The sequence below is a fragment of the Mustela nigripes genome, chromosome 4, assembly GCF_022355385.1.
Source record: "Mustela nigripes isolate SB6536 chromosome 4, MUSNIG.SB6536, whole genome shotgun sequence".
Taxonomy (NCBI): Eukaryota; Metazoa; Chordata; class Mammalia; order Carnivora; family Mustelidae; genus Mustela; species Mustela nigripes.
The window spans coordinates 7,806,314-7,833,528 of NC_081560.1; the positions used below are offsets into that span (position 1 = coordinate 7,806,314).

The following is a 27,215-nucleotide window of genomic DNA, read 5'->3' on the forward strand; positions in this document are numbered from 1 at the left end:
GTGCCTTTTGTCTTTGAATGAGTCTTACTCCATTACCAACAGGTGATAATGAAAAAGTCCAGTGGCCAGTCAATTGTGTGAAATTCAGGTATTTTTTTGCCCTTTTGGTGTAAAAATGTGCTACTGATGGGTCTTTTTTTGTGCCTTTTGTCTTTGAATGAGTCTTACTCCATTACCAACAGGTGATAATGAAAAAGTCCAGTGGCCAGTCAATTGTGTGAAATTCAGGTATTTTTTTGCCCTTTTGGTGTAAAAATGTGCTACTGATGGGTCTTTTTTCCTAGCTCAGCCCACGAAGTTTGATTTTGATTATCAACCACTGCTCCTAAGTTTTAGACTCTTGTTACTATGGGAATATTTATTTGTAATTTCATATCAGGGCTCTAGGAAAGCATTTCCCCACTTTGTGATGGCCCCCCAAATAACAAACTGTGCCAGATGGACAAAAGGAGATATTCTTGGAAAATTATGACTTTACTAGCACATTGTGTATCTATGTCTACTTAAGAAGAGTTATATCCCAGTTCATATTTCTCATTTGAAGAATAAAGGTCAAATTAAATGGGAACCAGAACTTTCTTAGTGCTATTAACATATATAGATGATTCTTTAAAAAAAATTTTTATTTATTTGACAGGGAGAGAGAGCACAAGCAGAAGGGAGCAGTAGAGGGAGAGGGAGAAGCAGGCTCCCACTGAGCAGGGGGCCTGATATGGTGCTTGATCCCAGGACCCTGAGATTATGACCTGAGTCAAAGGTATATGCTTAATGACTCAGCCACCCAGGCACCCAAAGACAGATGATTCTTTAACTAAGCATTCATATATTAGGAGCCTCCTATTCAATAAAAGATGGGCTTTCTTCTCCTTTTACCAAAGAAAAGCACGAGAAATAAAAGTTTCTGATTTCCCACCAATGAAACTTTCATTGTGGAAATCATCAGGATATAGTTTGGTAGGAATATTATTAGTTTTAGAAAATAAATAAATACCATTGAATTATGGTTTCCATCACTCTGTGAAACACTGGCATGTAATTATTATGCTGTTATAAGTGATTTTTATGGAACAAAGGAAAGAAAGTACCTAGAGCAACATGAATTAACTCTTATTTCACTATGTTATTAATTGACTTCCCTTATTCATCAAACCAGCTTGATTGCAAACATTTCATAATAATTGCATTAACTTTTGTGCAAACTTTAAATGGCACCCTTAAAAAAATCTTTCCCTAGATTTTAATTAATCTTGAATATTTAATACATTTTTGCATAACTTAAGCAAAGGCTTATCTTTTTTTCTTGCCTAGGGCTCCTTTAATTAGCATGCATCATATCTTACAAATTTTGGTGTTGCTTTTAAGGAGCAATAATTTCGATCCATTTAAACTCACTATCTTCAGATATGGGTTCCATATAATAATAATTATACTGCAAAAGGAAAGAATAAAAATGAGAAAAGAAAGGGAAGTTTTCTTGAAATTCAACTTCTCGTTTGTAGGTGTTCTCTAAAATGCCAGGGTTGAGTTATAGTAAGTGTATGAGTGTGTGTGTGTGTATATGCATGTATTTGTGTGTGTGTGTATGTATGTATATATACATATATATACATACAATACCTGCCCTGCTGGTCCTTTCATAGGAGGAAAATTGGTATGGGTCTTTTGAGAGGGGACAGAAGCTACTCCAGTCAGACCCAGTGACCAGTCTCTACAGAGCACCTGACTCAGAGGCAGCCAAACCATAGATTTAAGAAGAGAGCCTGGCAAATAAATAAATAAATAAATTGAGCCTACACATTTCCTCTCTAGCATCTGAAATAAGAACTGAATATCCAAGATCTATAAAGAATTCCTCAAACTTAACATACAAAAAACAGATAATCACATCAGAAAATGGGCAGAAGACATGAACAGACACTTCTCCAAAGAAGACATACAAATGGCTAACAGGCACATGAAAAAATGTTCATCATCCTTAGCCATTAGGGAGATTCAAATCAAAACCACACTGAGATACCACGTCACACCAGTTAGAATGCCCAAAATTAACAAGACAATAAACAACAAGTGTTGGAAGGGATGTGGAGAAAGGCGAACCCTCTTACACTGTTGGTGGGAATGCAAGTTGGTGCAGCCACTTTGGAAAACAGTGTGGAGATTCCTTAAGAAATTAAAAATAGAGCTTCCCTATGACCCTGTAATTGCACTACTGGGTATTTACCCCAAAGATACAGATATAGTGAAAAGAAGGGCCATCTATACCCCAATGTTCATAGCAGCAATGGTCAGAGTCACCAAACTGTGGAAAGAACCAAGACGCCATTCAAAGGATGAATGGATAAAGAAGATATGGTCCATATATACAATGGAGTATCACGCCTCCATCAGAAAGGATGAATACCCAACTTTTGTATCAACAGGGACGAGGCTGGAGGAGATTATGCTGTTGAAATAAGTCAACCAGAGAGAGTCAATTATCATATGGTTTCACTTACTTGTGGAGCATAGGGAATAACATGGAAGACATTGGGAGATGGAGAAGAGAAGGGAGTTGGGGGAAATCGGATGGGGAGACAAACCATGAGAGACTGTGGACTCTGAGAAATAACCTGAGGGTTCTGGAGGGGGTGTAGGAGTGGAGTGAGACTGGTGGTGGGTATTATAGAGGGCACGTATGGCATAGAGCACTGGGTGTGGTGCATAAACAATGAATTTTGGAACATTGAAAAAAATTTTAATTTCATTTAATTTAAAAAGAAAGAAAAAAAAAAGAACTGAATGAATAATTGGCCAGCTAACAATGAAAGCTGAGACCAAACCGTTGTAGGACCCAAAATGCGGCACCGTGGAAACTGAAGTTGTATTCATTTGGATAGATTCAATTGTAAATAACAGCAAAGACAATGGAGTTTGCCTTCACAAAAAAGGAAATTTATTGGTTTAAGTAAGTGAAAGTATAGATGTGAGTGTAGGCTTGATCAAGTAACTTAACAAAGTCACCGAGATTCTAGATAGATTCTGTCTTTCCAAGGGCTCTCCACTTTGTCTCCAGACCAAGGCTGCCCCACTGCTCATGATCCCAGATGGCTTTCCGGGATGGTGGGCCTCAATCACACGCATATGCTGAAAGCAGTCTCAGAGGCCACAGCTGTAACTGAAGACAGATTAGCCTCTCTGAATCCAAGCAGAAACTAGATGCTGTTGAAAAGGGATGGGTTGGGGGTTGCTCACAGGAAATTGGTTTGAGGAAGCAAGCAGTGCATACATACCCGTCACAAAATTTGAAAAGTACAAAATCTATAAGCAAAGCAGTCCTGTTGGTTTGGGGATTCAAGGGGGGAAATGAGTGCCCTGTAGCTCTCATATGTTCAGGCAGAGTGTCTGGGTGAAGACACTCTGAATTTGTGCCTTTAAAACTGTCTCAAATCAAGAACTTCTGCTCACTTCAGTCTCAGCGAGGTCTGCATTTGTTCAGTAAGGTGACCTTGAATCTCAGCTTGTTCAGCACAGCACCAGTTCATGCCTGTCGTATTCCTTTCATTCTCAAAAGTGGCATTGTTTCCCGGCAAAATTATGTGGTCACCCTACTGCTAGGACACCTACTTTTGAATTTCTATGCACTTGTCCTTACTTGTTTCATGTGTAGCTTTTTGATAAGTCATCTCTATCTGGCCTAGTTTCAGTTGGTTTCTGCAGAAGATACTTCCAGTGGGAAGAAATTCTGAGCTAAGTGGGAAGCAGGGCAGTGCCTTCTACTCAGGAGAACTGATGTGGGAGAGCAAAGGCGAGGGTCCTGCAAGCAGGGTCATGGAGTATATTCTGGATGACTAAGGGGGAATCTGGAACACTATTCTGGGGAGAACTGACAGAGCTTGGAGTTTTCATGCTCATTTTCAGTTCTGCCTTCCATCAGTTCTGAGCTAGAGAATGACATTTCTTTAAATTAACTAGAGTCTTTACTTTTTCCCACCAGTTTGTTTATAATCAAGAACTCTGACTTGTACGGTTTCTTAATTTTGAGTGGGCAAAATCAAGATATAATTGTTATAGAGAGCATCTAGGATGAGTCAGTCAACAAGTACAGAGAAACCACACGTTTAGATACCGTTAATGGTTTGTATCCTTTCAAGACTAGAGAACTACAGTGACTTACTGAAAAACTGCTTTCTGTTTTCCTTTCTAATAGAGTTTTCCCCACATTCCTCCCCCTTCACCCCATGTTCACCTGCCTAAGACGAGTCTGCACCTCCTCCCTCATTCACCCCTTTATTGAAATCACTCCTTTTGGCAGAACTATTTATCTTGCAAGCATGTTTTGGACTCTTAAGTTTTATACCCATCAGTTTCAGCCATGCTACAGCAGTCCCATCGACTCTTCTGGGTTTTTACAGTGTTTTCTTAAGGAACTATGTGTTGGAACAAGCTCCTTCTCACCTTGACCATTCTCCCCCTGCACTTCTGTATGCTCATGACAACAAAATCTTCTCTTTTACCATTAAGTTGGAAAGAAAAGGAAAATGACTGGTTTCTCTTGGTTAGTTTCCTAGAGAGTGCTTTCTTCATGGAAGGGTCAGTTTTAATCCCATTTCTTCCATAAAACACTGCTGAATTCCTCCACCTGAAATTATCCTTTTCCTTCATTGTACTTTCTAAGCCTTCTTGTTAGTGTATTACTACCAGATTCATTCATTTATTCTATCAAAAAAATATGTGTTTAGAGCATATCACATGTCAGGCACCATGTTAGGCACTGCAGTCAGAATGGGGATCATGCTCAGGTCTGTCTCCATTCTTACAAAGTTTAAAGTCTAGAAGAGGAGATAGAGATGTACTCAAAGTCTTGAATGTGTGATTTTAAAGAAGTTCAAAAGAACCTGACCTAGTCTTAGAGGGCCTTGGGATGGCCTTTCTGGGGAAATTACCTTTGAATTGATCAGAAGGAGAGGAAGGCAAAGGAGAGGTGATGAGTGATGGGAGTAGAGCAACTCCAGACCCATGGCACAGTATAGGCACAGGCCACCGAGAGGACACTGCAGGCACCCAGAGAAGACAGCACGGCTGCAGGGTGTGGAGGAGAATGGTATAAGATGAAGCTGCAGAGGGAGGCAAGGGCCAGACCAGAAGAGCTCATCTACTACTTTTAAAGATCTGGGTCTTTTCCCTAAAGACAGCAAGCAGTTACCGATGAATTTCAAGTAGAAGAAATTTACACAGTCAGTACAAAAACTAGAATTTATACCTATTTTTGCCATTCTATCACAAAATCTTTGAGGACAAAGGCTGTATCTCTTTCATCCTTAAATACCCCAGGATGTCTACTGCCTAAAGCTGAGGCTTCATAAATAGATTTATTTTTGAATAGTTGGGAGAAAAACATAAAATATATAACAAATAAATTATACATATGCTACAACAACTTTCTTTTCCTGGAAGCATATTTCAATTTTTTTTGGCGCTATCAAGTGAGCTATCAACTGCTTTTCATTTATCCCATCACAAACTGTCCTCTCCCACCTCAGTAACACACCCACGAGTTTTAGTAGGCACATAAATACCTAAATCAAGAGACTAGATTTCCTATTCTCTCTTGCAATTCACTGTAGTCATGACAGAATCTGGCCAGTGATGAGAGAAAAAGTGTTGCATGGAACTTCTGAGAAGACTTGTTGAAAAGTGGGCCTCCTTCTTTCTTCACAAAAAGCAGAAGAAATAACTCAAGTTCTAAGCAGCCATTTTGTGAGTGGAAACCACAAGCTAAGGAAATTGGAGCAAATGTCAGAATCTGGATCTCTGCTTTTGAGAGTCACCACACAAGCCCGGATTGCCTAAGTCAGACATCTTACATGTAAAATAAGAAATTCAGATTTATCTAAAAAAAACATAATTGGATTTTTGTTCCTAGAGGCCAAAAACAATTTTTAATTGAGATTTTTACTTTTACTTCATGTATATTGACTTATACACATCCAAACGAATGACAGATATTGTAGTGGAAGAAAATTAATCTTTGAGCTGAGAAATTCTAACGTGTGCTCAACTAAAATATGGTCTACTTAATTTAGGTCTCTCTCTTTTTTTTTCACTGAAAACTTTTTATTTTATTTTTAATGAATAGTGAATTAATATTCAGGAGAAAACCAACACATCTGGCTTCTAAGTCTGTAAAGATTTTCTCTGGAGATGGTATTGCAAGCAGATTTAGGGCTTAAGGAAACTTCGAACTAATTAAAAGGGACTGTGAATTTCAGAATGATGCCAGTTTCCCAGACCTTCTGGGAATCCCCATTGTCTCTGAAATAAAATAATTCTAAAGGACAACTTATTGAGTCTTATCAGAAGTTGCATGAATCTTTTAAGTCACCTTTGGAAAAGACCAACACAGGAGCTGTAGAGCCCTTTCTGGCTGCGAAGTATCTAGAGAGTCTAGACCAACGCCATCCAACAGAAATGCCACGGGAGGGCATACCATATGTAACTTTAAATTTTGTGATAACTACATTTAAAAAGTAAAAGAGAGAGGTGAAATTAATTTCAGTAATATATTTAATACAAAAATGAAATCAATTTAAATTACTGAGATATTTAATATTCCTTTATATGTACTAAGTTATTCATAGTCTAGGGTGTATTTTACACATACAGCAGAGCTCAATTAGAGGCTGTCTCTGTTTTAGTGCCCAGCGGCCCCGTTTGACTAGTGACTGCATATTGGGACAATACAGCTTTGGTCTTGCCCGTCTTCCTCTTTATTCCATTATGTCATTACCTGTGCCTCTAGCCCAGCTTTGCTTTTCTTCTTTTAACCTTATCTCTTTGACCTCCCTGAAATGCTCAATTGCTGCTACTAATTCTCACCATTTTCTACCAGCAGAACCTTACTCTAACTGATATACACATTACTAAAAAAAATATTCAAGTAAGACACTGTTCAGGGACTTGTGAAGGTAACTTAGTCACCTCGCAAGCCTTTTCTCACTCTGAAACTCATTTCTCTTTCCCATCAATACCGTCATGCCCTCCACATGTAATGGGCTTACTCCAAATCCTAGAACACTTTGGATTTACCCTTTTCCATCCATTTTCCATCACTTCACGGATAGCTCAGGCTATCAGAGGTGGTGACCTCTGCTCAGATCATCAGAGCAAATATCAACGATGAAAAGTTGATTTCCCTGCAAATCCTTACACAGTTCCTTAACTGGGGGTGCCTGGGTGGCTCAGTGGGTTAAGTGTCTGTCTTTGGCTCAGGTCATGATCCCAGGGTCTTAGGATCGAGCCTCATATCTGGCTCCTTGCTCAGTGGAGAGACCACTTGTCCTTCTCCCTCTGACAATGCCCCCACCCCGCTCATTCTCTCTCTCAAATAAATAAACAAAATCTTAAAAAAAAAAAAAAAAAAGTCCCTTAACTGCCCAGAGAATAAATTAAAAAGAAAAATTTAGTAGACCTTTTTCCAATAGGTTGTCCCTAAATTGCTAGCTTTATACTAATAGCTGCCGGTCTCTGGGAGACCCTATGGTAACACGCGAGGTTCCTGCAAGTCTCTCCCCCTCACAGTCAAGGCCTTTTTCATGGGCTTCCAATCCTGCTGGAATGTCCTTCCAGTCACCTGCAAACTGCTCCTCGGTACAATCTCCTCCATCTCCGTTGGAAATCCCGGGGAGAATTAAAGCTGCCATCCTTTGTGCAAACATTCTCAGTTTTTTCATTAATTGTGTTTTTTTAATATCTGCCTCTTTTACTAAGGATGTAAGGCCCTTAAGGTTATGTCTTAATCATCAAAACTAGCATCATCCCTGGCCCATGGCAGGTAGTCAATGAACGACTGTGGAATGAATGGGTGAATGAAGGAAGGAATGAATGACGCCCTACACCATTTATTCCAAACAGTCACTTTCATGTCAGAAATATGACATGGCCATCTGTGTCTCTGCAATTCTGCTCATCTGCGTTCACGGGCATGTTCTTTGCCTTTCTTTCTTATCATGAGGCTACTGTTGCTCTAAAGTTCGATGTGTTCTCTGAAGCCTCCAACAGCCACCACAGCCCCCTTCACTAATTTCCCTTAGAAACCATTTTTTGCCCTCAGGGAGATTCAAATTAAAACCACATTGAGATATCACCTCACACCAGTTAGAATGGCCAAAATTAACAAGGCAGGAAACAACATGTGTTGGAGGGGATGTGGAGAAAGGGGAACCCTCTTACACTGTTGGTGGGAATGCAAGTTGGTGCAACCTCTTTGGAGAACAGTGTGGGGATTCCTCAAGAAATTAAAAATAGAACTTTCCTATGACCCTGCAATTGCACTCCTGGGTATTTACCCCAAAGATACAGATGTAGTGAAAAGAAGGGCCATCTGTACCCCAATGTTTATAGGAGCAATGGCCACGGTTGCCAAACTATGAAAGAACCAAGATGCCCTTCAATGGATGAATGGATAAGGAAGATGTGGTCCATATACACTATGGAGTATTATGCCTCCATCAGAAAGGATGAATACCCAACTTTTGTAGCAACATGGACGGGACTGGAGGAGATTATGCTGAGTGAAGTAAGTCAAGCAGAGTCAATTATCATATGGTTTCACTTATTTGTGGAGCATAACAAATAGCATGGAGGACACGGGGAGTTAGAGAGGAGAAGGGAGTTGGGGTAAATTGGAAGGGGAGGTGAATCGTGAGAGACTATGGACTCTGAAAAACAATCTGAGGGGTTTGAAGTGGTGGGGGGGTGGGAGGTCGGGGTACCAGGTGGTGGGTATTATAGAGGGCACGGATTGCATGGAGCACTGAGTGTGGTGAAAAAATAATGAATACTGTTATGCTGAAAATATATCAATCAATTAAAAAAAAAGAAACCATTCTTTGTAGTGATCTGGAGGCTCATGCTTCGTAATATAGCTTGTAAACAAATATTATGATTGTTTGTTATTCCCATGGCTAAATTACTACATTCCTTGTGAAAAGAGATCCTGCTCTGTATCTTTTGGTTTTCTCATTGGGTAAACCAGTAGCAGTGCTTTGATCTACTTGGAAGATTAAGAAATGTCTCTTGAGTTAACATACTAGAACAAACCTGTAAAAGGAACCACATGCCTCCTTGTGTATGGTATGTCTAACTTCAGAAACGGCACTCTCTAAAATTGCAAAGGTTTTTCTTTCCCCCTTAATTTTGGAATGCTTAAACTTTCAAGAAACAAAAAATAATAATTCACTGTGGTGTCACATTCATTTGCCCAGAGTGGGTCTTCACAGTAGTGTGTCCATGAAAATAATTTTCATGCTGATGAAGAGTTTCTGGGATTCTGCCAGACAACCAAAGATTAGGAAACCACAGGACTAAAAGTCTAAAGGCAGCACTTGTTAAAGGTAGCAAAATTAGTCCTATAAACAAACACTGTATGGTCTATACTTATGACAACTGCAAGTGAGTCTATTTAAATCAATCTATTTACTAATTAAGAACACTTTTCAGATATTGCATTTTATTTGTTAAAATTTATTACAGATTCACTCTTCAACCACATTCTAAACACACACACACACACACACACACACACACACACACACACACACACATTCCCCACCCCTTCCAGCTGCGTTCCTCCCTTACTCATGTAACATTCTTTTTGATGTAAGCAGAATTCGGTAAACAAAATGAGATTCAGACTCTAATAAGTTCCTCAATGAATTCACAGACACAGATGATAAAGAAGTGTTTATCTCTAATATGGCAATGGGTGCGTTAAAGAATTTTAGACAGCATTATCTAAAAAGCTAAGCTTGTTGCCCTTTTGAAACTGGTTTCGGGTAGTATGAATGCAACCACAGAAAGAGGAAGTACTTCTGCTCAATTAACAAGTAAAGTAAAAATGATGGCAAGTTCCAAGTCTTAATAAAACTGCTTTTCCTACCATAGAAAGATCTGACTCCTTTCTCCTTCTTCTGGGGTTATAGGTCATTTATAGAGTAAAGGAAATTTTTCAAAGAAAATGCCAATTTCAAACTCCTATAAAAAATAGACAACAGCCTTTAATGTTTACCTCTGATTTCTGTTTTAATGAAAGTAGGAAATGTCCCCTATCCACTTACTAGAGAGCACTGTGACTTCACAGTTTTACTTCCCTTCCTTCATTCCTGCCTCCTGCCTACTTCCCTCCTCACTCCTCTCCTCCCATTCTCCTTCCCCCCCCTCTCTCCACCCTTCCCATTATTTGGAATAAAGAAAGCAAAAGAAAAAAAGTGAATTCTAATTCCATTCTAAATGGAATTAGAATTGCCTTGGGAATAACAAGCAATCATAGTATTTGTTTAAAAGCTATATTACGAAGCATGAGCCTCCAGATCACTACTGTTCTCTAATCTCTAATCTAGAGAGATTAGAGAACAGTAGAAGTCTAAAATACGTTGGGCTTCCTGAGGTAACCATTTAAAGATGATGACAGAAAGCATTAAAAGGATACATACCTTAACAATTTTAATTTAACTTAACCCCCCCATCAGGTAAATTCACAGAGTCACCTGCCAGAGGGAATTGCTCTGGGTGCCGTGCTTGGAATTCTACAATTCCGATCCACGGTCTTTCTGAAGAACCAGTTCCGTAAAGCATCACCCCCAACTTCTAGCTTTGACTTCGTAAAGTGCATGGAAAACTGAAGTAATCAATGAATTAATGTAATCAATGGGTCTCTGCATATTTTTACAGTTGGTTTGTCCATACCTACACTGAGAGGGTTTTTTGCTTTTAGCCACTTGTCTGTCTAAAACCTTTTAATTTGGTTTTAACGGAAATTATTTCTTTTGTTTCTACTCATTTGAAAATTCATTCAGTATTTAATTAGACCACGTTATTACGATAACAAGTATGATTTGCAGTAACATATTTGTTAACATCATTGACAATGAACGATGGACTCCCCCACAGCATGTGGGATGTACAACAGATGAAGGATGGTAAACTCCCCTACGGGCTCAAACACTTCATCCACTAGGCTATTGGTATCACTCTTTGTATTTTACAAAGGGAACAGGGAGTGTCTATTATCTGTGCAGTTGGTTTAAGGGGAGGGCTGTTGAATACATTCTCAGAAATCAATAAAAATTTTGTAATACATCTAAGTAATTGACAAAAGCATTATCTTAAGAAAATATTGTTAAGACAGATATTTTAAATATATATTTTTAATGATTTGCTTTTGTTTTTATTTTTCAGGTAATCTAATTACCCAAAGTAAAAACAAACAAAACAAAAAAAAAAAACCCCAAAATTTAATGACTCATTTTGATCTCTCTGTAGTTGATTTAGCTACATGTTAAAATTATTTCTCTTTTTCCCTTTTGCTTATCTTCAAACACATAACTGTTTTCTGACATTACTTTTATGCACTAGGCCTTCCTTAGGATTTAAATGTCAAAACACAGCTATATGCCACGCCAAAAGCAAATATAGTTTCTTTTGTCCTAAATACATGCAATACATCAAAGAAGAATAAGGCTGCTGTTGAATCTTAAAAATGGTTAATTCAACTTTTTTCTTCTTTTTCTCCTAGGAGAGTTATCTCCTTGGCATTTCACTACTGTACTTTATTTTTTAAATAAGTTTTGTCACTCAAGTATCCTATTTGTACTTAAAAATAAAATCACTTTGAAACCACTTCAGAAAGGCAACTTGCTTGAACATGGGCTCACCTCAGTGTGTGATGCTTCCAGGTCACTGAGTTTATGTTTTTGTGCTAGATAGAAGACCATGGCTTAAATGTTTAAGTATAAGCAGGAATATAAAATCAATGGAATCCCAGACGGGGAACACACAGAGATAAGGTAAAGAGACAGACATATCTATAATAAACAACCACAAAATGAACTGCCATGTAAGAAAATAAAAGCTGGATTAGGTGACACCTCTTTTTTTCTGTTTATTTTAATCTGGTGATTTGGTTTTAGGAACCTGAATAACTCTTATCCTCAGGATGTTTCCCCCAAAAGGAAATCCAGCTTCATGTCTGAAAAATTGTTTATTGGCTCCAGCTCTCCCAAAAAGAGTTTTAGCCAATCTGCTCTTTGCCCCTTGGAGTTTGATGAGATCAGTCACAATGCTGCCAAAATTCAGCCAGGCACAATGTTTTGAATAGTGCGTAGTTCCCCCAAGAGGCTTTCTGTCTCCCTTACATGTTTTGCATAATTACCATGAAGTAAAAGTAACATATTCCCAGAAGCCTGCAGCAGTAGTGATAAGAACCTAAGGGTAAAAGACAAAATGTCGCCTCATGAACAAGAGGCACAGACACAGCCTGAGACCATCCTCTCTGACAATATGAACATTTCTCAAGAAAGAACAGAAGGGGCCAGTCAGCCTGGAAATCTGTGAAAAGGTGTTAGACCCAGAGGCCTGCAGTCTGTGGTCAGCAAGATCTGTTGGGGTTAACACAGAGCATGAAATCAGCCATAATACCGGGTTGGCTAAAGTGTAACACAGAAGCTGTGGGGGGTGATGGAAGGTTTTGGAGAAAGGTGTAGGCCTTTGGAATGCGGAGGCCTGCAGGACCCCTTTGCCCTTGGAATGTCCAGGGAGTTAGCTTCTGGAACACTTTCTTAGCCCAAACAGCCACCCAGTCATCTAAGAGATGTATGCATTGTCCCTTAGGCTATGTTTAGCAGAACACGCAGGTTAGCATACAGTATCTTTCCCATACACAGATCCTCCCAGTTTAGTAAGACCCTCTGTCACACACCATGAGCTGGAGAAACAGTGATAAGGATTTGTGATTATCCTGAAGGACCAATAAAAGCAGGAGCAAAGAAGGGCAAAGGGTTTTGTCTCTGAGCCTGGACCCCGTTGCCTCTCCTCTCCTTCACAGCAAGGGTTCAGGTGATCTTTCATCAGTCAGCGAAGGGATTGCTGATCATTCCTGGCAACGATCCAAGTGAAGGAGAAATAAATTCTGGCATAGATGTTGTCACTACAGAAATATTCATGTTTGTAAGACAGGCCTTCCCTTTCCTATGGACAGAATTTTTAGATATTTCAATTCAAAGTTTTGGTTCTGTTTCTTTTCCATGAAATTCTTCTTGTGCTGTGACTGTCCACTCAGAAGGTCAAGGAAATTGTCATGGGGGATTGTGCTGGGAGCTGGGAGCATGCACCTCTGGACTCTGGACCGGAACAAAAGTTAGCAGTCATGTGGATTCAATTTTGGCAAGATAGTCTAAAACCAACAGGCTTTTGATTTGAAAGAACTAGGTCTTGGGGCGCCTGGGTGGCTCAGTGGGTTAAGCCGCTGCCTTCGCCTCAGGTCATGATCTCAGAGTCCTGGGATCAAGTCCCGCATCGGGCTCTCTGCTCAGCGGGGAGCCTGCTTCCTCCTCTCCCTCTGTCTGCCTCTCTGTCTGCTTGTGATCTCTCTCTGTCAAATAAGTAAATAAAATATTAAAAAAAAAAAAAAAAAGAAAGAAAGAAAAAAGAAAGAACTAGGTCTTTGGAAGCAAAAAAAAAAAGAGGTACCCAAAGTGTTAAGACAGTTTAAGGTCTGATCAATGGCCCTCCCTGACCACCTCAGCATTGATCTCAGGAGGGTGTTCATTGTTTTATGTGATCTTTCCTAGGTATTTGTTGACTGAATGAATCTCAAGAGACTGGATGTCCTATGATACTGGTGGCCTGTGCCTTGCTTTCTGCCTTTGGGAATCTGATTTATAGAGGCCTCGTGTCAGCCTGAGAGGCTATAGAGCAGCTATGGAGGCGTGACAAACTGAGGCAGAGGGGGGGCCTACTGCAGCTGTCCGCACCGAACACTCTACCCGTGTACACAGGCCATCATTCATTTCTGCTCGTATGCAGGTTGCAAGAGATCCAGAAATCACAGCATGACCCTATGACATCTATTAAAATGTTTAGATCGCTGGAAGACCATAAAAAGGGAATGTGGAGAAGGAGGGCAGAGGGTGCACACATCCTGAGTAACCAACCGTTCTGCTTTACCCAGAACTAAGGTGTTTCTCCCAGCACTCAGTTCTCAGTGTTAAGTGCACCAGTCCCAGACAAACTGGGAAAGTGATCATGTTACACAGATCCCAGAACCTGAGTCCAGCAGTAGCTAAGGCATCATCCCTAGGCCAGCAGAAACAGCTGCCAGACCAGTGGGAAGGTGGGAGAGAGGTTGACTCCTGGGCATTCAGCAGGCTGGAGACCTGCAGGAGAGCCCAGAAGGAACTGGAGTAGAGGGTGTGGAACGGACCCCAAGTTAAGTAAGTTGTTTGGCCCTGAAACAAGGGTGTTGCTGGAGGGGTCAAGGTCACTCAAAATGGGACAATAGCCCAAAAGCGAGCTTGACATTTGACTAAGTTTGAATCCCATTGTGATTGGTTATTATACATGCATATAATATATAATATACATATAAAGTTATTAGGATTTTCAAATGTCTTCAAATACTTATTTTTTTTCTGCTACTGTGTGGAAATGGGAGCAAATGAAGATCTCTCTTAGAAGATAAAGAATGTTGGGACATCTGGGTGGCTCAGTAGGTTAAGTGTCTGCCTTGGCTCCGGTCTTGATCCCAGCAATCTGGGATCAGTCCCACATCGAGCTCCTTGCTCAGAGGGGAGGCTGCTTCTCTCTCTGCCTGCTGTTCCCCTTGCTTGCAAGCGCTCTCTCTCTCTGACAAATAAATACATAAAATCTAAAAAAAAAAAAAAAAGAAGAGGAAGATAAAGAACATGACATGTGTTCCTCCTCTAAGTTAGGACTGTAAATTTAAACCTGCTTTTATAGAAACTCATTATCTCCTTGAACTGCTAACACATATCTACTTACTTGCTGTTCACCTTTCCAACAGAGTCAGCTTAGCTGATTCTATACAACCCTCATTTAAGTGCACTTATAAAATATATATATATATATATCTTTATTTTTTTTTTTCACGGAAAAAAATCAAACTGGGTGGATGTTCTTGAAAAGAAAGCACTGAACAATTCCTAAGTCAAGATGGTGGAGGAGTAGCAGGCTGAGAAGACATCAGGTAGCAGGAGATCAGCTAGACAGCTTATCAAACCATTCCAAACACCTACAAACCCAAAAGGAGATCAAAGAGAAGAAGAGCAGCAATTCTAGAAACAGAAAATTGACCACTTTTTGAAAGGTAGGATGTGTGGAGAAGTAAATCCGAAGTGAAAGGAAGATAGACCACAGGGGGAGGCACTGACTCCTGGCAAGTGGTGGAGCAATGGAGTACAAAATCAGAACTTTTAGAAGTCTGCTCCACTGAGGGACATCACTCCACGGGCTAAGTGGGGGTGGAGCCCTTGCAGGGAAAGGGTGGTCAAAGTCCTGCAGGGTCACAGAAAGATTGGCAGTGCCTGAGTGTTGCAGAGTTCGCAGGTACTAGAGCGGTGAAGCTGACTATACAGACGGAAGAGTGAGCTCTCAGCTCAGGGTTACCTTAAACTGTGGTCCATGGCACAGTCAGACCACTGCTATTTGAGCAGGGAACCCACAAGTGGCAGATCTGGGGAGACTAACCTTCATCTGCAGGAAGAGCAGAGCAGCAGTATCTGCTAGGTTTGGAGACTCCAAACAGGGCTGTGCACCAGAGAGAAATGCTTGGTCACAGGCTGGGTGAGCTCAGAGTACAGCTGGAGACCAGGAAGACAGGATTTATCACTTTTCTCTGAGGGCGCACTGAGGAGTGGGGCCCCAAGCTCTAGGCTCCTCCACGTGGAGATTGGGAGGCCACCATTTTCAATCCTGTCCTCCAGGGCTCTATTGAAAGTGTTCAGGGAACAAAAGCTCCAAGAGTGAACCCGAGCAGATAACTTAGCCCAGTCCCTGGCAAGGGTGGCTCAATTCCACCACGGGCAAAGACACTTGAGAATCACTGCAACAGGCTCTTCCCCCAGAAGATCAGCAAGAACATCCAGCCAAAACCAAACTCACTGATCAAGGAGAACAGCAGAATTCCAGAGGATGGGAAAGCAAAGCATGGAATACATGGCTATCTCCCCATGATTCTTCAGTCTTACAAAGTTAATTAAGTTTATTCAGTTTTTTTTTCTTATTTTAATTTTTTTACTTTTACTCTTTCCTCTTTTAACTTTTTTTAAATAGTGTATCTTAACAATACCTTTCTAAAAAAGTCTTTCCAATGCTTCATTATTGTAGTCATATTTTATCCTTCATTGTAACTAACTTTATATTTTGTATACATATAGGATTTTTTCTTCTGAAAAATTTTGGGGGGCGCCGGGTGGCTCAGTGGGTTAAAGTCTCTGCCGTCGGCTCACATCATGATACCAGGGTCCTGGCATCGAGGCCTGCATCAGGCTCCGTGCTCATCTCTCTCTGCTTGCCTTTCTGCCTACTTGTGACCTCTGTCTGTCAAATATATAAATAAAATTAAAAAAAATTTTTTTTGGGATACATTTTCTTCTAATAGATCAAAATATACCCTAAATCTAGCACAGGGCTTTGTTCTGGTCTCCAGCCTGAGAAAATTCTCTCCACTTTCTTTTTCTTGCTTTTCCCAACCAACTTATCTTATCAGAAGATAAGAAGAAAGAGAGAAGGGGGGCAGAAGGTATATTGGAGCGAATTATTATAGAGAATTTCCCTAATATGGCAAAGGGACCAAGCACCAAAGTCCAGGAGGCACAGAGATTCCCACACCCCCCCCAATCAATAAGAATAGGTCCACACCCCATCTTCTAATAGTAAAACTTATAAGACTTAGTGACAAAGAAAATCCTGAAAGCAGCCCAGGACAAGAAGTCTGTAACATACAATGGTAAAAATATTAGATTGGCAGCAGATTTATCTACAGAGATCTGGCAGGCCAGAAAGGACTGGCATGATATATTCAGAAAACTAAATGAGAAAAACATGCAGCCAAGAATACTATATCCACCTAGGCTATCACTGAAAATAGAAGGAGAGATAAAATGCTTCCAGGACAAACAAAAACTAAAAGAATTTGTAAACACCAAGCCAGCCCTATAGGAATTATTAAAAGGGGTCCTCTAAGCAAAGAGAGAGCCTAAAAGTAGGCTATAGATAGAAAGATAGATAGAATATCTATCTTTCTGTTCCCAGAAAGGAACAGAGACAATATACTGACAGTCACCTTACAGGCAATACAATGGCACTAAATTCATATCTCTCAACAGTTACCCTGAATCGAAGGAGAAAATCAAACAAGATGGGATCAGGAGGGAGACAAACCATAAGAGACTTAATCTCTCAAAACAAACTGAGGGTTGCTGGGGGGACAGGGGTAGGAAGAGGGGGGTTGGATTATGGACATTGGACAGGGTATGTGCTATGGTGAGTGCTGCAAAGTGTATAAACCTGGCAATTCACAGACCTGTACCCCTGGGGCTAATAATGCATTATTTGTTAATTAAAAATTAAGAATTAAAAAAAATAGTTACCCTGAATGTAAATGGGCTAAAATGCCCCAATCGAAAGATACAGGGTTTCAGAATGGATAAAAAACAGAACCTGTCAGTATGCTGCGTACAAGAAACTCATAATAAACCAAAGGCACTACCAGATTTAAAGTGAGGGGGTGGAAAACAATTTACCATGCTAATGGACATCAAAAGAAACCTGAGGTGGCATTCCTTATATTAGATAAATTAGATTTTAAGCCAGAGACTATAATAAGAAATGAGGAAGAATATTATATCATACTCAAAGGGTCTGTCCAACAAGAAGATCTAACAATTTTGAATATCTATGCCCCTAACAAGGGAGTAGCTAACTATATAAACCAATTAATAACAAAATCAAAGAAACACATCAACAATAATACAATAATAGCAGGGGACATTAACACCCCCCCCTCACTGAAATGGACAGATCATCCAAGCAAAAGATCAACAAGGAATTAAAGGCCTTAAATGACACATTGGACCAGACAGACACCACAGATGTATTCATAACATAACATCCCAAAGCAACAGAATACACATTCTTCTCTAGTTCATATGGAACATTCTCCAGAATAGATCACATCCTGGGTCACATATCAGGTCTCAACAGGTACCAAAAGACTGGGATCATTCCCTGCATATTTTCAGACAACAATGCTATGAAGCTAGAACTCAATCACAAGAAGAAAGTTGGAAAGAACCCAAATACATGGAGGCTAAAAAGCATCCTACTAAAGAATAAATTGGTCAACCAGGAAATTAAAGAAGAATTCAAAACATTCATGGAAACAAATAAAAATGAAAAAAACAACTGTTCAAAACCTGTGAGATACAACAAAGGCAGTCCTGAGAGGAAAGCAAGCCTTTCTTAAGAGAAAAGAAAGTTCTCAAATATACAACCTAAACCTACACCTAAAGGAACTGGAGAAAGAACAGCAAAGCAAGCCTACAACCCAGCAGAAGAAGAGAAATAATAAGGATCAGAGCAGAAATCAATGAAATAGAAACCGAAAAAACAGCAGAACAAATCAAAGAAACTAGGAGCTGGTTCTTTGAAAGAATTAATAAGACAACTAAACCCCTGGCCAGACTTATCAAAAAGAAAAGAGAAAAGACCGTAATTAATAAAATCATGAATGAAAGAGGAGTGATTACAACCCAACACGCAAGAAATACAAACAATTATAAGAACATATTATAAACAACTAAATGTCAGCAAATTTGACAATCTGGAAGAAATGGATGCATTCCTAGAGATGTATAAACTACCAAAACTGAATCAGGAAGAAATAGAAAACTTGAACAGACCCATAACCAGTAAGGAGATTAAAACAGTCATCAAAATTCTCCCAACAAACAAGACCTCAGGGCCAGATGGCTTCCTAGGGGAATTCTACCAAGCATTTAAAGAAGAATTAATGCCTATTCTCCTGAAACTGTTCCAAAAAATTGAAATGGAAGGAAAACTTCCAAACTCATTTTATGAAGCCAACATTATCTTGATCCCAAAACCAGACAAAGACCCCATCAAAAAGGAGAATTATAGACCAATATCCTTGATGAACACAGATATGAAAATTCTCAATAAAACACTAGCCAATAGGATCCAACAGTACATTAAAATAGTACACGACCAAGTGGGATTTATTCCTGAGCTGCAAGGTTGGTTCAACATCTGCAAATCAATCAATGTGATACAATACATTAATAAAAGAAAGAACAAGAACCATAGGATAGTCTCAATAGATGCTGAAAAAGTATTTGACAAAGTACAGCAATTTTTCTTGATCAAAACTCTTCCCAGTGTAGGGATAGAGGGTACATACCTCCATATCATCAAAGCCCTCTATGAAAAACCCACAGTGAGTATCATTCTCAATGGAGAAAAACTGAGAGCTTTTCTTCTAAGGTTAGGAACATGACAGGGCTGTCCAATGTCACCACTGCTATATTCAACATAGTACTAGAAGTCCTAGCCTCAGCAGTCAGACAAGAAAAAGAAATAAAAGGCATCCAAATCAGCACAGAAGAAGTCAAACTCTCACTCTTTGCAGATAATATAATACTTTATGCAGAAAACCCATAATACTGTACTCCAAAACTGCTAGAACTTGTACAGGAATTCAGTAAAGTGTCAGGATATAAAATCAATGTAAAGGAATCAGTTGCATTTCTATACAGCAACAGCAAGACAGAAGAAAGAGAAATTAAGGAGTCGATCCCATTAACAATTGCACCCAATACTGTAAGATACTTAGGAATAAATCTAACCAAAGAGGCAAAGAATCTGTACTCAGAAAGCTATAACGTACTCATGAAAGAAATTGAGGAAGACACCAAGAAATGGAAAAATGTTCCATGCTCATGGATTGGAAGAACAAATATTGTGAAAATGTCTATGCTACCAAAAGCAATCTACATGTTTAATGCAATCCCTATTAAAATACCATCCATTTTTTTCAAAGAAATGTAACAAATAATCCTAAAATTTATATGGAACCAGAAAAGACCTCGAATAGGCAGAGGAATGTTGAAAAATAAAGCCAAAGTGGGTGGTATCACAATTACAGACGTTAAGCTCTACTACAAAGCTGTCATCTTCAAGACAGCATGGTACTGGCACAAAAAAAGACACATAGATCCATGGAACAGAATAGAGAGCCCAGAAATAGACCCTCAACTCTGTGGTCAACTAATCTTTGACAAAGCAGGAAAGAATGTCCAATGGAAAAAAGACAGTCTCTTCAACAAATGGTGTTGGAAAAATTGGACAGCCACATGCAGAAAAATGAAACTGGACCATTTCCTTATATCACACATGAAAATAGACTCAAAATGGATGAAGGACCTCAATGTGAGAAAGAAATCCATCAACATCCTTGAGGAGAACACAGGCAGCAACCTCTTTGATCTCAGCTGCAGCAACTTATTCCTAGAAACATCGCCAAAGGCAAGGGAAGCAAGGGCAAAAATGAACTAATGAACTATTGGGACTTCATCGAGATCAAAAACTTTTGCACAGCAAAGGAAACAGTTAACCAAACCAAAAGACAACTGATGGAATGGGAGAAGATATTTGCAAACAACATATCAGATAAAGGGCTAGTATCCAAAATCTATAAAGACCTTATCAAACTCAACACCCAAAGAACAAATAATCCAGTCAAGAAATGAGCAGAGGACATGAACAGACATTTCTGCAAAGAAGACTTCCAGACGGACAACAGACACATGAGAAAGTGCTCTACATCACTAAGCATCAGGGAAATACAAATTAAAACCACAATGAGATACCACCTCACATCAGTTAGAATGGCTAAAATTAAAAAGTCAGGAAAGGACAGATGCTGGCAAGGATACAGAGAAAGGGGAACTCTCCTACACTGTTGGTGGTAATGCAAGCTGGTACAGCCACTCTGAAAAGCAGCATGGAGGTTCCTCAAAAAGTTGAAAATAGAGCTACCCTATGACCCAGCAACCACTGGGTATATACCCTAAAGATACAAATGTAGTGATCTGAAGGGGCACATGCACCCGAATGTTTATAGCAGCAATGTCCACAATAGCCAAAATATGGAAAGAACCTAAATGTCCATCAAGAGATCAATGGGTAAAGAAGAAGAGAAGAAGTGATACACACACACACACACACACACACACACACACACACACAACGGAATACTATGCAGCCATCAAAAGAAAAGAAATCATGCCATTTTTAACAACACAGGTGGAACTACAGGGTATTATGCTGAGGGAAATAAGTCAATCAAAGAGAGACAATTATCATATGATCTCCCTAATATGAGGAATTTGAGAGGGAACATAGGGGTTTGGGGGGTAGGTAAGGAAGAAATGAAATGAGATGGGATCGGGAGGGAGACAAACCATAAGAGACTGTTAATCTAACAAAACAAACTGAGGGTTGCTGGGGGTATGGGAGTATGGGGAGGGTGGTTGCATTATGGACACTGGGGAGCGTAGGTGATAGCGTGAGTGCTGTGAAGTGCGTAAGCCTGATGATTCACAGACCTATACCCCTGGGGCTAATAATACATTATATGTTAAAAAAAATAAAAAATAAAAAGAAAGCATTGAACAAAAAAAAGAAACCATTTAACTAAAAAAATAAAAACTGGGTCTACGATTATGCACTTCTATCCAAATATATAATGAAGACTTAATTACTAACTCAAAAATAGGATCCAGTCTATTCAATTTCTCAAGGGGTAATTTTATAGGCTGTGGTTAAGTTGGGGCATTTACTCTTCCTTTTATGCTTTCTGTGCTCTCTAGAATGTTTACCGGCTTTGTTTCTTACTATATTTATAAGGGAGATTATAGGAAAGGTGAGGAAGATTCTCATTCTAATGAACTACTTTTACTAATTTTTCTACCCACTGCTGATTCTAACAATATAAATGTGCTTTGGCCTCTAAACGGCCATTTTGTCCCCAAAGTTCAATCCCTGGGGAACATCATTGGCATGCAACTTAATATATCCTTAAATAAATTTACCATGTTTTGTTTTAAAGCCATTTCCATACTTGGGAATGTGTTCCTCTGTGTTCTGGTTAAAAAAAAATAGTACTGCTTGACTTTAGAATGGAGAATAGGGAAAGGGCACATGTTTTTGGCTCCAAGAAGAAGAGAACTTGACTCACAGTGACTTAAATAAACAGGAAATGCTTCTCTTCACTTAAAAAAAAGGAGTGGAGGTGTTTGCTGACTCTGAATCACTTGAGTTCTGGTACTCTAGACCATATAGCTCCAGGCCTCTGAACAAGGACAGTGGAACAGAAGGAGTGACATGTGAATCAAGAAACTAATAGCTTCCTCAAGAACACCATAGGTGGGCGCCTGGGTGGCTCAGTGGGTTAAGCTGCTGCCTTTGGCTCAGGTCATGATCTCAGGGTCCTGGGATCGAGTCCTGCATAGGGAGCCTGCTTCCCTCTCTCTCTCTCTCTCTCTGCCTGCTTCTCTGTCTACTTATGATCTCAGTCAGTCAAATAAACAAATAAAATCTTTAAAAAAAAAAAAAAAAGAACACCATAGGTGACTTCTGCTTATCTCTCATTAGCCAGGATTATATCCCATTGTCACTCCTGCCTATGACAAAGAAAGAACATCTCTCTGGAGCTACACGATGAGGGTGGCCTGATGATTGATATAGAAATCACAACCAGCAAGATGTACTGTATTATTAATATTACACACAAAGCAGTTAAATTTTGCCAGACTGGTCATGAACACCACCTACATAAGCTCAAAATAATCTAACACTACCTTTGTTATCCCCTATGTTTTAGATGAGAATCACAGGCAAGCTAATCAAACAGTAACTCCACATAGATTCACAAGTTCCACAGTCCGTTACTGCAACTCTCCTAGTTTACACATTTGACCAACACTTGCCAGGATCTTCCCAAGGCTCCTTCCCAATTCCCTTCCCTAACTGCCCCCTACCCATTTTGTGATGCCCTATGGGAGGCAGTGAACAAACCCAACGTTAGTCAGTTCTAGGAGTGTTTAGTAGGCTTCTGACTCTCAGATACTCATGCCTACAAAGAAGTTAGAGAGATATCCATCGAGAAGAGAAACTGACTGGGCACCTGAAGACATCTGCCACAAGGAGCCAACAAAATAAAGGCACTAGGAGCAAATAAAAGGTGACAATCATCCAGGAGAAACAGAGAAGTAATTTGTTAGATATTTTATCATTTTCAGAGAATATACTAGCAACTGAAGGTTTGATGAAGCTCCTCCTCTCCAAGAGCAGGATATCCTTCAAAGGGTAAAGCTACAGGCTCCCAATGTTGGAAGAGGCTTTCTGCCCACTATTCACGTTCTCCTCTTCCATGCCTATGGCTCTTCATGAAATACAGTTAAAGAAACCAGAGGCCCTCAACAGGCAAACATGGAGATTTCATCAGACAGCATTTGATTGTGTAATCTGCAGATACATGCCTCTTACTTACATATATACAACTGCCTTCTTGATATGTCCACTATGTCCAGCACAAATTTCAGCACTGAATTCCTGATATTTTTCCTCAACCCTTGACCAATCTTCTCTGCCCTAGTCTTCCCACTGGAAGATGGTAACTCCTTCCTTCTAGTTGCTTAAACTAAATAATTTGGGTTTATTCTCTAACTCTAATATTTATTCCATCAAGAAACCCTATTGACTCTACTTTCTAAATATATTCAGAACTGACTGCATCTCACTACCTCTTATGCTAGCGCTCTGGCCTTAGGCCACTAGCACCTCTCACCTAGATTACTATACTAGGCTCCTTGTTCCTATCTTTCCTCCTTCCACAGCCAGAGTTATCCTTTTATTTCTATTTATTTATTTTATTTTATTATTATTTTTTTAAAGATCTTATTTATTTGACAGAGAGATCAGAACTAGGCAGAGCAGCAGGCAGAGAGAGAGAGGGGGAAGCAGGCTCCCCGCTGAGCAGAGAGCCTGATGTGGGGCTCGATCCCAGGACCCTGAGATCATGACCCGAGCGAGCCAAAGGCAGAGGCTTAATGCACTGAGCCACCCAGGTGCCCCTAGAGTTATCCTTTTAAAGAGTAAGATCATGTCATTGCTCTACTTAGAAACCCGCACGGTTCCTTCATTCCCTCAGAATAAAAACCAAATCGTTAAAATAACTTCAAGATCTCCAGGACCTGGCCTCTAGAACTACTCTGGCCTCCTCTCCCACAACTCTACTTGTCCTTCCAAATTTGCCATTCTGGTCCCGTGCTGATCCTAGATCATGCCAGGCAGCCTTGTTGCTCTGACTCTCCTCTCCACACTGACTATTCTCTTGCCAACAAAATTGGCAAATTCTGTTACTTCTTTCAGGTATTGAACTAGTATCATCTTTTCAATAAGGCTAACTCTGACCAACCCATTTAGACTACAAACCAACAGCTCAATCTCTTGGAATGCCAGTTCTGCTTGATTTGCTCTTCTTTTTTTTTTCCCACAGAACTTATTTCTTCCTACTGTAATATTTCCTTCCTTATTACATTTGTTTTTCTTCCTTTTTCTTCAGAATGTGAACTTTACAAGTACAAGGATCTTTGTCTGTTTTGTTCAGTGATGTATCCTATGTGCCTAGAACAATGCCTGGCACCATTGATACACTTAGAATATACTACTGAATTCTACAGCATGGCATGCTCACTCTTTTCTTGATTCATCACAGTGCTCAGAAAACAAACAAGTAAATAAAACAAGCCACATGTAAATCCATGCACAAAGAAAGAGAAATAAGTTCAAATCACAGGGTATTCCCCTATGACACACAGCAAAACCCCATCATCTTCCCCAAATGATTTCCCTAAATTCCACTCATCAGATCACTGCAGCTGCTTCTATCATCTCTAAATATTTCATAAAAATTGTGCTTGTGGTAGCTTTTCTATTTTTTTTTTACCCTATGTTCTCATTTATTCTTTTTCTTTTTTTTTCTTTCAAAAATAGCTCTCAAATCAATCAAGCTGAAATATGAAAGGAGCAAAGTAAGAAAGAGCCACTGTAGGCTTACTTAGGGAAAATTTAGATGGTTTGAAAATAAAATGGCACAGATTGGGCAGTTGCAAAGTTTTAGTTAGAGGGAGAACATCAAACTAGAGATGGGCTGGGAATGTATCGTTCCAGTGTTATCTGGTGGTCACTGTTATATGAAGACAGGCTAAAACCACTGGTGCCCTCACATGGAAAGACACAGAGTAAGGGTGAGCTCATCAATGAGCTCCTCAATGGTTGGCATAAGGTGAAAACAGTCTTTTCAAACATACAAAAATACAACACTTCACAGATGACAATTTTGAACTGGAAACATTTTAGATGAATAAAGGAATACGTTCTTTCACATATTGGAAATTAATGTATATAAGCTGTTGCCCTGATGATCATTTTGTGATACATATTCATTCATTACGTTTTACACCTAAAACTAATATATTGTTATATGTCAATTACACGTCAATTTAGGGAGGGGAAAAAAAAAGTCACTGCCTTCAAAAACTAGAACAAACAGAAAATAGATTCCCTAACGGACTTTAGAATTGTTGATTTGTCAGAGGTAACAAACTCCCCATAGCTACTCTACTGGGTTATCATCAAAGACATATTCTTTGTTCTGTCAGCTATAGGATGCTTGGCAATATGGACAATGGGACTGACCCATTTTGGTGAAAAAATATTTTGCATATTCTTGTATCTGCCAAAAACTGAAATCTGTATTTCCTATTCTCCATCTTCTCTTGCATTGTTCTTCTCATCAGAAATGCCATTTTCCATTTTCTTCATATATAAAAATCCCATTCATTCTTTTGGGGCCAATTTAGCACCTACTCCCTCCATGGAAGTGAAACATTTAAGTCTCAACATCTTACCCATATTTCTTTGGTAGCAAACAATTTAAACATAATGTCCAGGATACATGCTGTTCGAAGTAAATAGCAACATCACCATAAAATCTAGCCTGTTTACAAAAGCCGAATAAACTAACTTGGGTTAGTTTATTGACAGAAATTATTATATCATTAAATCTACTGACATGGAAAATGGACAAGGCACTAAAATAACTCAATCTGCTGTGTACATATTACTAAGAAGGAAAAATCTTCCTGTATGGAAGACAATTAATAAAAATTTATAGATAAATATCAAATATCACAAATACGGTCTTAAAACATTTATGTCTCCGTTTTTCTTATTATTGCTACCACTTGCTTTAGGCAGAAATAATAGCTATTGCATTATTGCTGGTTCAAAAATTAGGAATATATTTCCATTAAAATTGTTCACTGTTCTGTTTAAATATAAATTGGTTAGGCCAACAGGATGAGTATTTGCAAATATGTAACAGAAATAAGAACTATGCTATGTCATCAAGTCTCATTATAAGCATATTAAGACTTAAAAAAGTTACATTCTATAGCCATCATTTAAACTGTAATTTACCATTCAGATGGATATAATTTTATTGAGATTATATGGCAGCAAACTTACTTTATTATAGATGATTTTATGTCTTTTTAAGGTTCATTTTATGTCTTTGGATGACTTTCCTAAGGATCTCCTCTTAAATGAAGTAAGATTACTAGAGACTGAAAGTCTACTCTTTGTTGAGAGCAGACTAAGACTTCTGAAACTTTCATCTTGCAAAATATAAAATTAATAAAATTATTTTTCAGAGTAAGATAGCCCTCTCATAAAAGATTTGAATACAGTTTAGAAAATCACCTAAAAATCACCAGATTAAATTCAACACAAAGTAGATATGGTTTATTTATGGATGAAATATCTCATACGACTTTTCATGGTAGAATGAAAGGTACTTTTTAGAAATATATTAAGGTTAGTGTATGTAATGATGTAATAGTTCATGTAAGAGTTGTATTTTTCTACTCTGTGAAAAGTCAACTAGGTTTTTATAAAAAAAAAAAAAAGCTCCTCCCCATATCTGCAAAAATGAATATAGATTAGATTTTGCAATATTTCAGTATGTATATTTGTAAGCAGACTCAATTACATTAAATATTCTGTTTCAGTAAATTCCCATACTGCCTGCCAACATTTTTAAAGCTTCTTTTGGTTCAGGAGAGGGCTCTGGAGGGGAAAATATGCTGAGCATGAGTCGTGACCAACACAAGAAGAGAAGGGACATCTCTGCTTGTGGGCGTAGGAAGCAAAATTTAAAATAAACTGAGTTCCTTTATAACTCAGCTGTCGCTTGCAAAGTTACCTGCATAATGCTCACATTTATGGAGGGAGACTGG

General features: G+C 39.1%; 1 protein-coding gene across 1 annotated transcript in view; it reads right to left on the reverse strand.

Moving 5' to 3' along the window:
• The window catches only part of CNTNAP2 (contactin associated protein 2), a 1,946,973-nt gene that overhangs the window by 800,829 nt on the left and 1,118,929 nt on the right, over positions 1-27,215 (reverse strand). The gene's annotated exons all lie outside the window — the stretch shown is intronic.